Consider the following 12902-nt stretch of genomic DNA (forward strand, 5'->3'; position numbering starts at 1 on the left):
CTCTGTTTTTTAATATGCTGTCTAGGTTGGTCATAAATTTTCTTCCAAGGAGCAAATGTCTTTTAATTTCATGGCTGCATTCACAATCTGCAGTGATTTTGGAGTCCAAGAAAATTAAGTCTGTCACTGTTTCCATTGTTTCTCCATCTATTTGCCATGGAGTGATGGGACCAGATGCCGTGATCTTAGTTTTTTGAATGTCGAGTTTTCAGCCAGCTTTTTCACTCTCCTCTTTCACCTTTATCAAGAGGCTCTTTAGTTCCTCTTTGTTTTCTGCCATAGGAGTGGTGTCATCTGCATTTCTGAAGTTATTGATATTTCTCCTGGCAATCTTGATTCCAGCTTGTGCTTCATCCAACCCAATGTTTCTCATGATGTACTCTGCATACAAGTTAAATAAGCAGCGTGACAATAAACAGCCTTGATGTACTTCTTTCCCAATTTGGAACCAGTCTGTTGATGTCTAGTTCTAACTGTTGCTTCTTGGCCTACATACAGATTTGAGTAGCACTTTATCTAATAAAGAAAATGAATGCATAGTTAAAAACAAATTCTCCCTAAATAAACTCTAGGCATAGATATCTTCAGTGGTAAATTCTATTAAATATTTATACAGCATATTTATGGGTACCTTAAGAAAACTACAGAGACTGGGAACTTGACTTCAAATATTTTTCTCTAAAAGCACTAGTAAGCAAGAGATATTTTTAACTTATTAATATTTTATTTAATACATGAAAAACACAAAAACTATCTTTATGAAGAATCATTTATATTTATCTATTTAACTATATCTAGGAGAAGCAGATAAAAACACACCAATAATGGATGACTTTCCTCAGAACAAGACAGATAAAATAGAAATAATAAGTAAAGCCTAAACAATATAATCAATTAGGTAAAACTTAAAATATATTGATCTTTGCATCCCCATAATATAAAATTAACCTACTTTCCAACACACACAAAACAAACACTATAATTGATCATCTATTTAATATTATGTCACACAGAATTAGCATCTTTTGTAGAGCAGAAATACAAGCAAGGATACTTCCTTACATCATGCAACAGAACTCATAATTACTGGGGAAAGGAAAGAATAGAAAATCCCTTTAAAAATAAAATCAAGCAGTAGGGAAAACAATGAGTTCTTTACAACCTAGAAAATAAAAAGTCTTCTATTAGGAATACTTTGGGGGTAAAAGATGAAATATGAATGAAATTATAGATTTTTAAATAACTAATGAAAATGATTCATAATAGTCTTTGAGAGATATTTAAAGCAGTGTTTAAAGAAAAATTCATAGCACCAAACACCTTTATCACTAAAAATAAAAGAAAAATCAATATTTCAGTCAGAACACTTCATAAAGGAGAAATAAGAAAACCAGAAAAGGAAAAAATAGACCAAAAAACAGAAAGTAATAAAAGTGACTTAAATAACCAGCCAAAATGCTGTTATTGGAAAGAATTAACAGAATTATAAACCACTTGCTAACTTGAAGAAAAAAGAGAGAAGTCACATACAAAATAAATAACAAAAGAAAAATGAACATTAAAATGGAAGAAATTTGAAACATCATATGAAACTACTTTTCAGAATTTTATAAATCTGAAAACCAAGGTGAAATGGATAATTTCTTAGCAAAATACAAATTACCAAAACAGAAACTGTTAGTTTTAGAGATCAAAAACATACCAATTTCCTTGGAAGGAAAAGAGGATATTATTAACAAAATAGCCTACATAAAAGCCTAGTCCCAGATGAAGTCTCAGAATTCTATCAAATTTTCAAGCACAAGAAAATCCTAATACTGTAAGAATTGTTAAAGTGCACTGAAAATGAACAACTTCCTAATTTCTTATATGAAAATTGTGCAGCATTGAGTCTGTGGTAAGTAGCTTGCCCCTTTGATTCCTACCTTTTGATGTAAATATTTTTGTGTGATCCTCTCCCTGTGAGTATGAGACCTGTGACTTATTTGTACCCAGTAAAGTATGGCAAGTGTATATTATTATGTGTGATTATGTGATTATGTTACACAAGACTGCATTACCTCTCTTGCTGGAGTCTCTCTCCCTCCTTGCTGGCTTTGAGTAAACAAGCATCCCATGTTTGGGAATTTACTTGGAAAGGGAATATGGGCAGTCTTTTGTGGCCGAGAGTAGCTTCTAGAAGACATCCTGCAAGGGGCTCTGGTCAATAGCCAGCAAGAAAATGTCTTTCATTTCTACAGCTAAAAGCAACTGCCAACAATAACGTGAACTTAGAAGTGGATCCTACCCCAGCTAAGCCAGCATCTTTAATTAGGACATTATGAGATGTTGAAGCTTTTCAGCCCATATCTGAAATAGTGTTTTTATCTTAATATTATAGTCCCCCATGCCTGCCAAATATTTTCACAATTTATTGCTAGCATGAGATGCAATTTATTATTAAAGTATTCTTAACATTATATCTCTCATACCTTTAAAATGGACAGAAGTGATATTTGGCTTTGTGTTAAGGGTTTTCCAACATAACACCTTATTCCCTCAGAAGCAGAGGAGGAAACTGAAGTCTACAGAAAGTAAGTTACTTTTCTAAGACAACTGATATTTGAACTATAAAGAAACTAACCTAAGAATAATAAGAGAAAAATACCTCCCCAAGAAAGTAATTGTTGACTTTCCTAAAAACTGAAACACAAGCACTATCAGAAATGCTGAAAATCAAATAATTGGCATAGAGACCAGAGTTTCTGTTTAGATTGAACAAGTTTATTAGGTCAACAGAGAAGCAAGCTCCAGCGTGAATGTCAAGGCAATTTCTTGACACCATCATCCTAACGAAAGCAGAAGTATGAGGTCACATGTGAATTTCACCATCTCCCACTTAATGGAGTAAATTCAGGGAATTTGTAGGTTAGATGGTCGGACAATGATAGACCATACTAGATTTCCATGACACAAGATAATCATCATCGAGGGAAAGACACAGAATATATAGGGTTCAGAACTGGTGAATCTTGACGTCCAGGTGCAGAGAAGGAGGCTCTTCCATGGCGTCCTCAATAGTAGTAGCCAAAGCCAGAGCCGTAGCCAGAGCCACATCCATAGCCACAGCCAAGGCCTCCATAGCTACAGCTTCCATAACCACAGCCCCCATAGAAGTTCTCATAGTAGCCACATATGGTATTAGTGTTGAGGCTTTCCGTGGGCAGAGAAGGAACACAGGTGACTTCAATCTGGACAATTTCCCTGTAGAGGGCCTTTTCTATATACTTAGTGTGGATGGGAACCACTACACGTCTTAATGCTATTGGATAATTTGCAGGACCAGCTGAGTAATTTGCTGATTCCTGGCTTTTAGTCATGGCCTCAAGGGGCTTGAGGATCTTTGCTAATGTTTAGTCACCTGAATCATTTGTGAGCCATTAGTAAGAAACAACTGTCTCATATTCAAAACTCTATTCATATAAGATCTTCAAATTATCCATTTCTAACCAATATTTAGGGCAAGAAATAGCATTTTGAGTAAATATTCTAACCTTTCCCAGACAATCAATGATTATATATTCTTTTGATGGCATTCAACACATAATGATAATTTACCTTAACCTTGAGCTTTTCTATCTGCTGCTCCAGACTTTTTTTTTCCTTTAGAAATTTTCCTTATGTTCGTGTAAGAGATGGCTTACTATGAAAAAGCCAAAAGGTATCACTCAGCTTCATGAGATGATTGACAAAAACCCAATAATGTAGTTATGGTAGTTTGAAATTCTGGGCCACCAGGTCTGAGAAAACTGGACTTCTCTTCCTCACTTACATTAACATTTCTTCTTATGACTATATTTTAAATGTTTTCCAGAGTTTTAAAGTCATACCTTAAATCTATCACCAGAAAACAAAAATTACTAGATTTCACTTATAAAGTTGCATTTTCATGAAAGGGCTTTCTTCAAATTTCAACATATTTGTAATATTTGTGTTTTGATTCAAAGGTGAATATAAATATTTTATTTTATTTAAAACAATGATACTGGCAGAGGTACCTTTCATGATGCTAGTAGACTAGGAGTTCTTGGTAAAATTGCTTGGACTATGAGAAACATATTAATTATGACATATATATTTTTGTATGCAATGAATAATCTGAGCTGAGTGATTAAGTAAAGTTCAGTTCAGTCACTCAGTCATGTCCAACTCTTTGTGACCCCATGGATTAAGTAAAAAAGCCCTCTAAACTTGTGTTCTTAGAAAGATGACTTCATAGATGTCAGCAGAGCCTAATAGATAAAACTAAAACTTTTGGAATCAGCTCTCCAGGTTAAAATATTATTTCCGTCACTTATATCTGGGTGACCTGGAGAAGGAAATGGCAACCCACTCCAGTAGTCTTGCCTAGAAAATGACATGGACAGAGGAATCTAGCAGGCTACATTCTATGGGTCCGCAAAGACCCACAGACATGACTGAGCAACTAACATTTGTAGTTGAGTGACCTCTGTAACTGTGTGCCTCTGTTATCCATTTGCAAATGAGATGGTAAGTATTCCCTACCTCACACAACAATTTTGAGAATCAACTTAGCTGATATGTATCAAGCATTCAGAACAGTGTCTGGCTCACAGTGAGCACTAGGCTAACACCGGCTACTACTTATTTCATCTGATAATGGTGTTCATAGATATTTTGTTGAATTGATAAAGAGAACTCAACTATAGTTAAGTCCTCCTTTTGGCATTGTGTCACTGAAGCTGAAGGGAAGTGAAACCATATATTAAGACTATGCATCTAAAAGTAGAAATCACACTATGAATGAGCAAATCCCATAAGTTACTCAACAAACATTTCACAGGCAAGTAGAGAGTGCAGCAAATGGTACCTACCTATGTGGATCTGAGTGCAGACTCACTGACTTCCCTAGCACAACAAAAGACCTTTCTGGCCATAGAGCTACAAAGATGTAACTCTAAATGGTAGGTAACTGACTTATCAGAAGAATTTTTTGGTTATGGCCATGGAAAGTGGCAATTTCCACTCTACCATCCACAGATATTAGCATGAGACAGATTAAGACACTCCCTTTCAATTAATAACATATAATTGCACATTGAAGTTCACCTCAGAAGGTGCAGAAGGAATGGCAAAACTTTTAATAAAATTGAGTTTAATCCTAACAACTAGAATGTCATTGAATTTTGTTGAGTTTACTTGGAAGAACCAAGAATAGATGTTTTGACATCTTGTATAAATAGCAGGCTTCACCGATGGTTCATTAGGTAAAGAATTGCTTGTAATGCAGGAGACACAGGAGATGCAGATTCAGTCCCTGGTTCAGGAAGATTCCCTGGAGGAGAAAATGACAACACACTCCAGTATTTTTGCCTGGAAAATCCTATGAACAGAGGAGCCTGGCAGGTTATAGTACAAAGGGTCGCAAAGAGTCAGACACAACTGAGCATGAGCACAGATAATGGATAAACGTTGAGTCAAAATAGAATTTGGTAAAATATGAGAAATGAAATATATTTGTACACTTGCAAAGTGGTATTCTGCAAAAAAAGTGTTATCTGAATTATGCATTAAAAATAAAATATATATTTTTCTACAAATAAATACTGTGCAATATTACACACCTCATACTTTAAGTAAATAAAGTGACTCTTAGCACTTCTGTGCTTACTGGGTGGTTCAGCTGGTAAAGAAACCACCTGCAATGTGGAAGACCTGGGTTTGATCCCTGGGTTGGGAAGATCCTCTGGAGAAGGGAACTGGTTACTCACTCTACTATTCTGGTCTGGAGAATTCCATGGCCTGTACAGTCCATGATGTCGCAAAGAGTTGGACATGACTGAGCAACTTTAACTTTGTCTTTAGCACTTCTATTTCTTCAAAATTAAAGAAAACTATTTCCTCTACTGCAGTGGGTAGGTGAACTTGAAGGTACTAATAACCTCAAAACATTTTTAATCGATTTCAGTTTCCATAGTTTTTGTGATTTCATAGAATTTCATGGCAAAATTTAAATTTGAGCCCTTAAGGAGAAAGGGCTTTCAAATCAAGTTAAATATCTGTCATTCAAAACACATGATTTGATTGTGCAAATCTGGTTGACACAAAACCAGTGTAAACTTGCCTGTGGAGGCTTCACTATGCCGAATGAAATAAAAGATTTATGAGAACTTCATTGTTGGTTTTGTTTGTGGTTAATGCACAATAATCTGTATTGAAGACAGCATTACCTGAGACTTGCCACACCTACTATTAAGGAAGTATAGAAGATGATGTGAAGATGGTGATGTTAAAACTCAGGAAACCATCTACCTTTTCTACACCAGCACTGTCTATTCCTGCCACCATGATCTACTATGGAAACTACTATGGGGCTATGAATATGATAGGCTTAGCTGTGGCTATCAAGTATATGGTGACTATGGATATGACTGCTGTTGCCCATCTTACTATGGAAGATATTGGTCACAAAGATTCTACTGAAAAACTCTAGAGCCACCAAACCCACCATATTTGTCTTCTTGTCAAATATGAATTCTGCTGTTGGGCTTACTCATCTCATCCTGTCTCTTCAAAATAGCAACAATCTAAACTGAAATCTAAACCATCATGAAAATAATTCAGATCTCATCTTTCCCTGGTTCCATTGTGTAAGATCATAAAGATTTTTTTTCTTAAATTTAGTGAAAACTTTCCTTTTATTCTCTAAGTATTTCTTTTAATAAATTTAATCTCTTTGCAAATATGATACACTTTCACATCATTGCATATGGATGATTGTAACATACAAACTTGTATATATTATCCCAAGGGATTGACTGACCCAAAGCTTACCTCCATCCTTTATTTCCTAGTTTTTGTCCCTCTACATATTTCTCATGCTGTTTAAAGCTGAATTTCCATGGGACATAGTTAATTGCTTCCTCATCAATAAATTCAGCTTCCTTTAACTCACAAACAAAATGGCTCAAAACACACATGAAGTCTGGTAGCTGCATGGGGTTGTCTGTACATTTCCCTAGAACACAGAGGAACATTTTAAGTGGTGCTTCTCTGAGTTTTCCAGATGTCTGTTTTCTATTTGCTGGTATACTCTTAGTTGCTTGATGTCATTCATATGGAATTTGTGTCAAGCTTGAAATTGAACATATAAGTCCTGAGACAGCCCTAAGAACCTGGATGTCCTTTTAATAAATCTATTTATCATAAAGCTTCAATACTTTGGCCACCTGATGTGAAGAGCTGAATCACTGGAAAAGACCCTGATACTGGGAAAGATTGAGGACAGGAGGCGAAGGGGTGACAGAGGATGAGATGATAGGAATGCATCACCAACTCAATGACATGAGTTTGAGCAAACTTCTTGAGATAGTGAAGCACAAACAGGGAAGCCTGGCATGCTACAATCCATGGGGTCACATAGAGCCAGAAAACCTTGAGCCACTGAGCAAGTTTCAGTTCACGTCAGTTCAGTTGCTCAGTCCTGTCTGACTCTTTGTGATCCCATGAACCATAGCACACCAGGCTTCCGTGTCCACCACAAACTCCCAGAGTCCATGCAAACTCATGTCCATTGAGTCAGTGATGCCATCCAACCATCTCATCTTCTGTCATCCCCTTCTCCTCCTGCCCCCAATCCCTCCCAGCATCAGTCTTTTCAATGAGTCAGCTCTTCCCATCAGGTGGCCAAAATATTGGAGTTTCAGCCTCAACATCAGTCCCTCCAATGAACACCCAGGACTGATCTCCTTTAGGATGGACTGGTTGGATCTCCTTGCAGTCCAAGGGACTCTCAAGAGTCTTCTTCAACACCACAGCTTAAAAGCATCTATTCTTCTGTGCTCAGCTTTCTTTACAGTCCAACTCTCACATCCATACATGACCACTGGAAAAACCATAGCCTTGACTAGACAGAACAAGCTGCAGTAGCATAGCGGTTAGGCAGGCAGGCAGGTGGGTGTATATTGTCACCCTGCTTATTTAACTTATATGCAGAGTACATCATAAGAAACGCTGAACTTCAAGAAACACAAGCTGGAATCAAGATTGCCGGGAGAAATATCAATAACCTCAGATATGCAGATGACACCACCCTTATGGCGAGAAAGAGAAGAGGAACTAAAAAGCCTCTTGATGAAAGTGAAAGAGGAGAGCGAAAAAGTTGGCCTAAAGCTCAACATTCAGAAAACGAAGATCATGGCATCCAGTCCCATCACTTCATGGGAAATAGATGGGGAAACAGTGGAAACAGTGTCAGACTTTATTTTTGGGGGCTCCAAAATCACTGCAGATGGTGACTGCAGCCATGAAATTAAAAGACGCTTACTCCTTGGAAGAAAAGTTATGACCAACCTAGATAGCATATTCAAAAGCAGAAACATTACTTTGCTGACTAAGGTCCATCTAGTCAAGGCTATGGTTTTTCCTGTGGTCATATATGGATGTGAGAGTTGGACTGTGAAAAAGGCTGAGCGCCGAAGAATTGATGCTTTTGAACTGTGGTGTTGGAGAAGACTCTTGAGAGTCCCTTGGACTGCAAGGAGATCCAACCAATCCATCCTAAAGGAGATCAGTCCTGGGTGTTCATTGGAAGGACTGATGCTGAAGCTGAAACTCCAACACTTTGGCCACCTCATGCGAAGAGTTGACTCATTGGAAAAGACCCTGATGCTGGGAGGGATTGGGGGCAGGAGGAGAAGGGGACGACCGAGGATGAAATGGCTGGATGGCATCACGGACTCGATGGAGGTGAGTCTGAGTGAACTCCGGGAGTTGGTGATGGACAGGGAGGCCTGGCGTGCTGCAATTCATGGGGTCGCAACGAGTCAGACACGACTGAGCGACTGAACTTAACTGAACGGACTAGACCGACCTTTGTTGGCAAAGTAATGTCTCTGTTTTTTAATATGTTGTCTACGTTGGTCATAACTTTCCTTTCAAAGGGCAAATGTCTTTTAATTTTATGGCTGCAATTACCATCTACAGTGATTTTGGAGCCCAGAAAATTAAAGTCAGCCACGGTTTCCACTGTTTTCCCATCTACTTGCCATGAAGGGATGGGACTGGATGCCATGATCTTTGTTTTCTGAATGCTGAGCTTTAAGCCAGTTTTTTCACTCTCCTCTTTCACTTTCATCAACAGGCTTTTTAGCTCCTCTTCACTTTCTGCCATAAGGCTGGTGTCATCTGCATATCTGAAGTTATTGATATTTCTCCCAGAAATCTTGATTCCAGCTTGTGCTTCTTCCAGCCCAGCGTTTCTCATGATGTACTCTGCATATAAGTTAAATAAACAGGGTGACAATATACAGCCTTGATGTATTCCTTCTCCTAGTTGGAACCAGTCTGTTTTTCCATGTCCACTTCTAACTGTTGCTTCCTGACCTGTATACAGGTTTCTCAAGAGGCAGGTCAACTGGTCTGATATTCCCATCTCTTTCAGAATTTTCCACAGTTTACTGATCCTCACAGTCAAAGGCTTTGACATAGTCAATAAAGCAGAAATAGATGTTTTTCTGGAACTCTCTTGCTTTTTCCATGATCCAGCTGATGTTGGTAATTTGATCTCTGGTTCCTCTGCCTTTTCTAAAACCAGCTTGAGCATGTGGAACTTCACAGTTCACGTATTACTGAAGCCTGACTTGGAAAATTTGGGGCATTACTTTACTAGCATTTGAGATGAGTGCAATTGTGTGGTAGTTTGAGCATTCTTTAAAATTGCCTTTCTTTGGGATTGGAATGAAAACTGACACTTTCCAGTCCTGTGGCCACTGCTGAATTTTCCAAATTTGCTGACATATTGAGTGCAGCACTTTCATGGCATCATCTTTTAGAATGATAGAATTCTATCTCCTCCACTAGCTTTGTTCATAGTGATGCTTCCTAAGGCCCACTTGACTTCACATTCCAGGATGTCTGGCTCTAGGTGAGTGGGAGTGATCACACCTTCATGATTATCTGGGTCATGAGGATCTTTTTTGTACAGTTCTGTGTATTCTTGCCACCTCTTCTTAATATCTTTTGCTTCTGTTAGGTCCATACCATTTCTGTCCTTTATTGAGCCCATCTTTGCATGAAATGTTCCCTTGGTATCTAATTTTCTTGAAGAGATCTCTGGTCTTTCCCATTCTATTGTTTTCCTCTATTTCTTTGCATTGAGCAACTTTATCATAGACCATTTTTATTATGAAGTCCATTTCATGTGTTCAGCCATTCATTCATTCATTCATTCAATACTCAGTTCCTAAAGTATTCCAAACATGTTCCTGTGTTGGGAGAGAGTATTTTGTAAAAGATTATTTGAAATGATTTTCACTGTGACACTACTAAATTTTATTTGGCTATCAGTTCAGTTCAGTCTCTCAGTCTTGTCTGACTCTTTGTGACTACAAGAATCACAGCACGCCAGGCCTCCCTGTCCATCACCAACTCCTGGAGTTCACTCAAACTCATGTCCATCGAGTTGGTGATGTCATCCAGCCATCTCATCCTCTGTCGTCCCCTTCTCCTCCTGCCCCCAATCCCTCCCAGCATCAGGGTCTTTTCCAATGAGTCAACTCTTCACATGAGGTGGCCAAAGCGTTGGAGTTTCAGCTTCAGCATCAGTCCTTCCAATGAACACCCAGGACTGATCTCCTTTAGGATGGATTGGTTGGATCTCCTTGCAGTCCAAGGGACTCTCAAGAGTCTTCTCCAACACCACAGTTCAAAAGCATCAATTTTTTGGCTGTCAGCCTTCTTCACAGTCCAACTCTCACATCCATATATGACCACAGGAAAAACCATAGCCTTGACTAGATGGACCTTTGTTGGCAAAGTAATGTCTCTGCTTTTGAATATGCTGCCTAAGTTGGTCATAACTTTCCTTCCAAGGAGTAAGCATCTTTTAATTTATTTGGGTATAGCATGTATAAAATCCTGACATCCATGTAATATTAAAGTGTTGAATGTAGAATATTCTAATTCATTTTAAACTTTTTGCAAATGAAGAGTTTTAATGGGTTTTGATCCCATTTGTAAAAAGAAAACTTCTCAATTAATTTGTAAAAACATGCTACTGAAATTAGAGTATTAATTCATTAGCTAATTTTCAAAAATAAATTGCATAACTAGATAGTAGAATTAAAAGTTATTAAAAAGTAAAAATGATTTGGTTGGTGTAACATATTTTCCAACCTCTAAAATAAATTGAATTTGAATATAAATTTCAAATCTAATTTTTCACAAAATTTTAAACAAAAATTTCCTAATGTACTATACCATGATCTATCATAATATAAATTTTTCTCTTATAAATAATTCTGTATGTTTTGTACTTAATAAGTATTTAGTGGTAATTAATGCATATAAAAATTTGGAGATAAATTGTTATATTCAAATTTGAGATTTAACCTCAATATATTGGTTGGTATAGTTTTCCTTCACACGTGCTTAGTCACTTCAGTAATGTCTGACTCTTTACGACCCTGTGGACTGTAGCCCCGGTCCATGGGGTTCTCCAGGCAAGGGCACTAGAGTGAGTTGCCATGCCCTCCTTCAGGGGATCTTCTCTACCCAGGAATGGAACTCATGTCTCCTGCATTACAGGTGAATTATTTGCCGCTGAGCCACCGGGGAAGTCTCATGGTTTTCTTACCTAAAAGTTTAAAGAATTCCTGCTCTAGACCAGGAATTCTCAACATGTGATCTTTTGAGCCCTGTGGGAACTGAAGACCCTTTCAAGGGTCCATAAGACTCAAGCTATTTTCACATGTTTATTTATTTTTTAATATAATAAATTCATAAATATACAGTGACATTTTCCAAATACATGTTCTAATATAACATATGCTACCACAACTGATTAAATACAGAGTCAAATATGAGATACCCATGCCACACATTTCTTCTGCCATTATTTCAAGAAATCTTTTCTGGAAAAACTCAAGGACAACTTTAAAATCAAGTTGAGGATTTGGGAACCTAAAAGGTGAAATGTGGGGGAAAACTCAGCATTAATACTTGGATTTCTTTTTTATAAAATGATTAATTGTATAATATAATGGTGAACTCACATGAAATGAATCAAGTCATGGTTATAATTAAACTCTCAAGATAAAAAATGATGTATGATTTTATATTAGCATTTGAATGTAGTAAATATTTTATTTACTGACTAGTTTATTGACAGTAATGAGTAGAAAATATTATTTAGTCTGAAGAGTCATTTGCCTGAAAGAATTACATAATTTAAAAGATAATTTACTTCAGGTACCTCCTCACTTTATCACTTCACTGCTCAAATAGACATTCTCTAGGTTCCTTGATTACATATGAAAAAAATTATTGAAACTGAGCCAAAAGGCTTAAAATTGACAACATTTCAAAGAACTTGAGTATGGACTTTAAAACTGAGTGAGAAAATCTCCAAAATACGAAAGGAATCTCTAAAATTAAAGACATGTAACAGGATTATTGGATCCCAGGACAAAGTTTATAATTTTTTCTGTAAGGCCCTCTCCTTACTTTTTCAAACAAGTGTTTCAGGAAGTTTTGTTTTTATTTTTATTTTTTCAAATATGGAATGATTCATGAATGTACACGTCATCCTTATACAGGAGCCATGCTAATCTCTATATCATTTCGGTTTTTTTAGTATATATGCTGCTGAAGTTTTGAAGTTTTATTATTATGAAGCTTTACTATTCAAGTTTGTCTGAAATATACTATAGAAAGTGTATAAAATTCTATGTGCAGATGGTGACACTCAAATTGAGGAAAATAACTCATGGCTATAAAACTGAAACTTTCATCTCTGATACCAGGCACTGTTAAAGCAATCGTCAAGGTGGTCTGTCTGATACCAGGCACTGTTAAAGCAATCGTCAAGGTGGTCTGTCTGATACCAGGCACTGTTATAGCAA

At 37.0% G+C, this 12902-nt stretch overlaps 1 non-coding gene across 1 annotated transcript; it reads right to left on the reverse strand.

The window, feature by feature from the left end:
• Positions 1-12551: 12551 nt before the first annotated feature.
• Positions 12552-12654, reverse strand: LOC120859665. Its single transcript, XR_005720129.1, has one exon. It is a non-coding gene; the product is annotated as a U6 spliceosomal RNA (small nuclear RNA).
• Positions 12655-12902: the final 248 nt, after the last annotated feature.

This window comes from Oryx dammah, unplaced genomic scaffold (assembly GCF_014754425.2).
Source record: "Oryx dammah isolate SB20612 unplaced genomic scaffold, SCBI_Odam_1.1 HiC_scaffold_2, whole genome shotgun sequence".
NCBI classification, from domain to species: Eukaryota; Metazoa; Chordata; class Mammalia; order Artiodactyla; family Bovidae; genus Oryx; species Oryx dammah.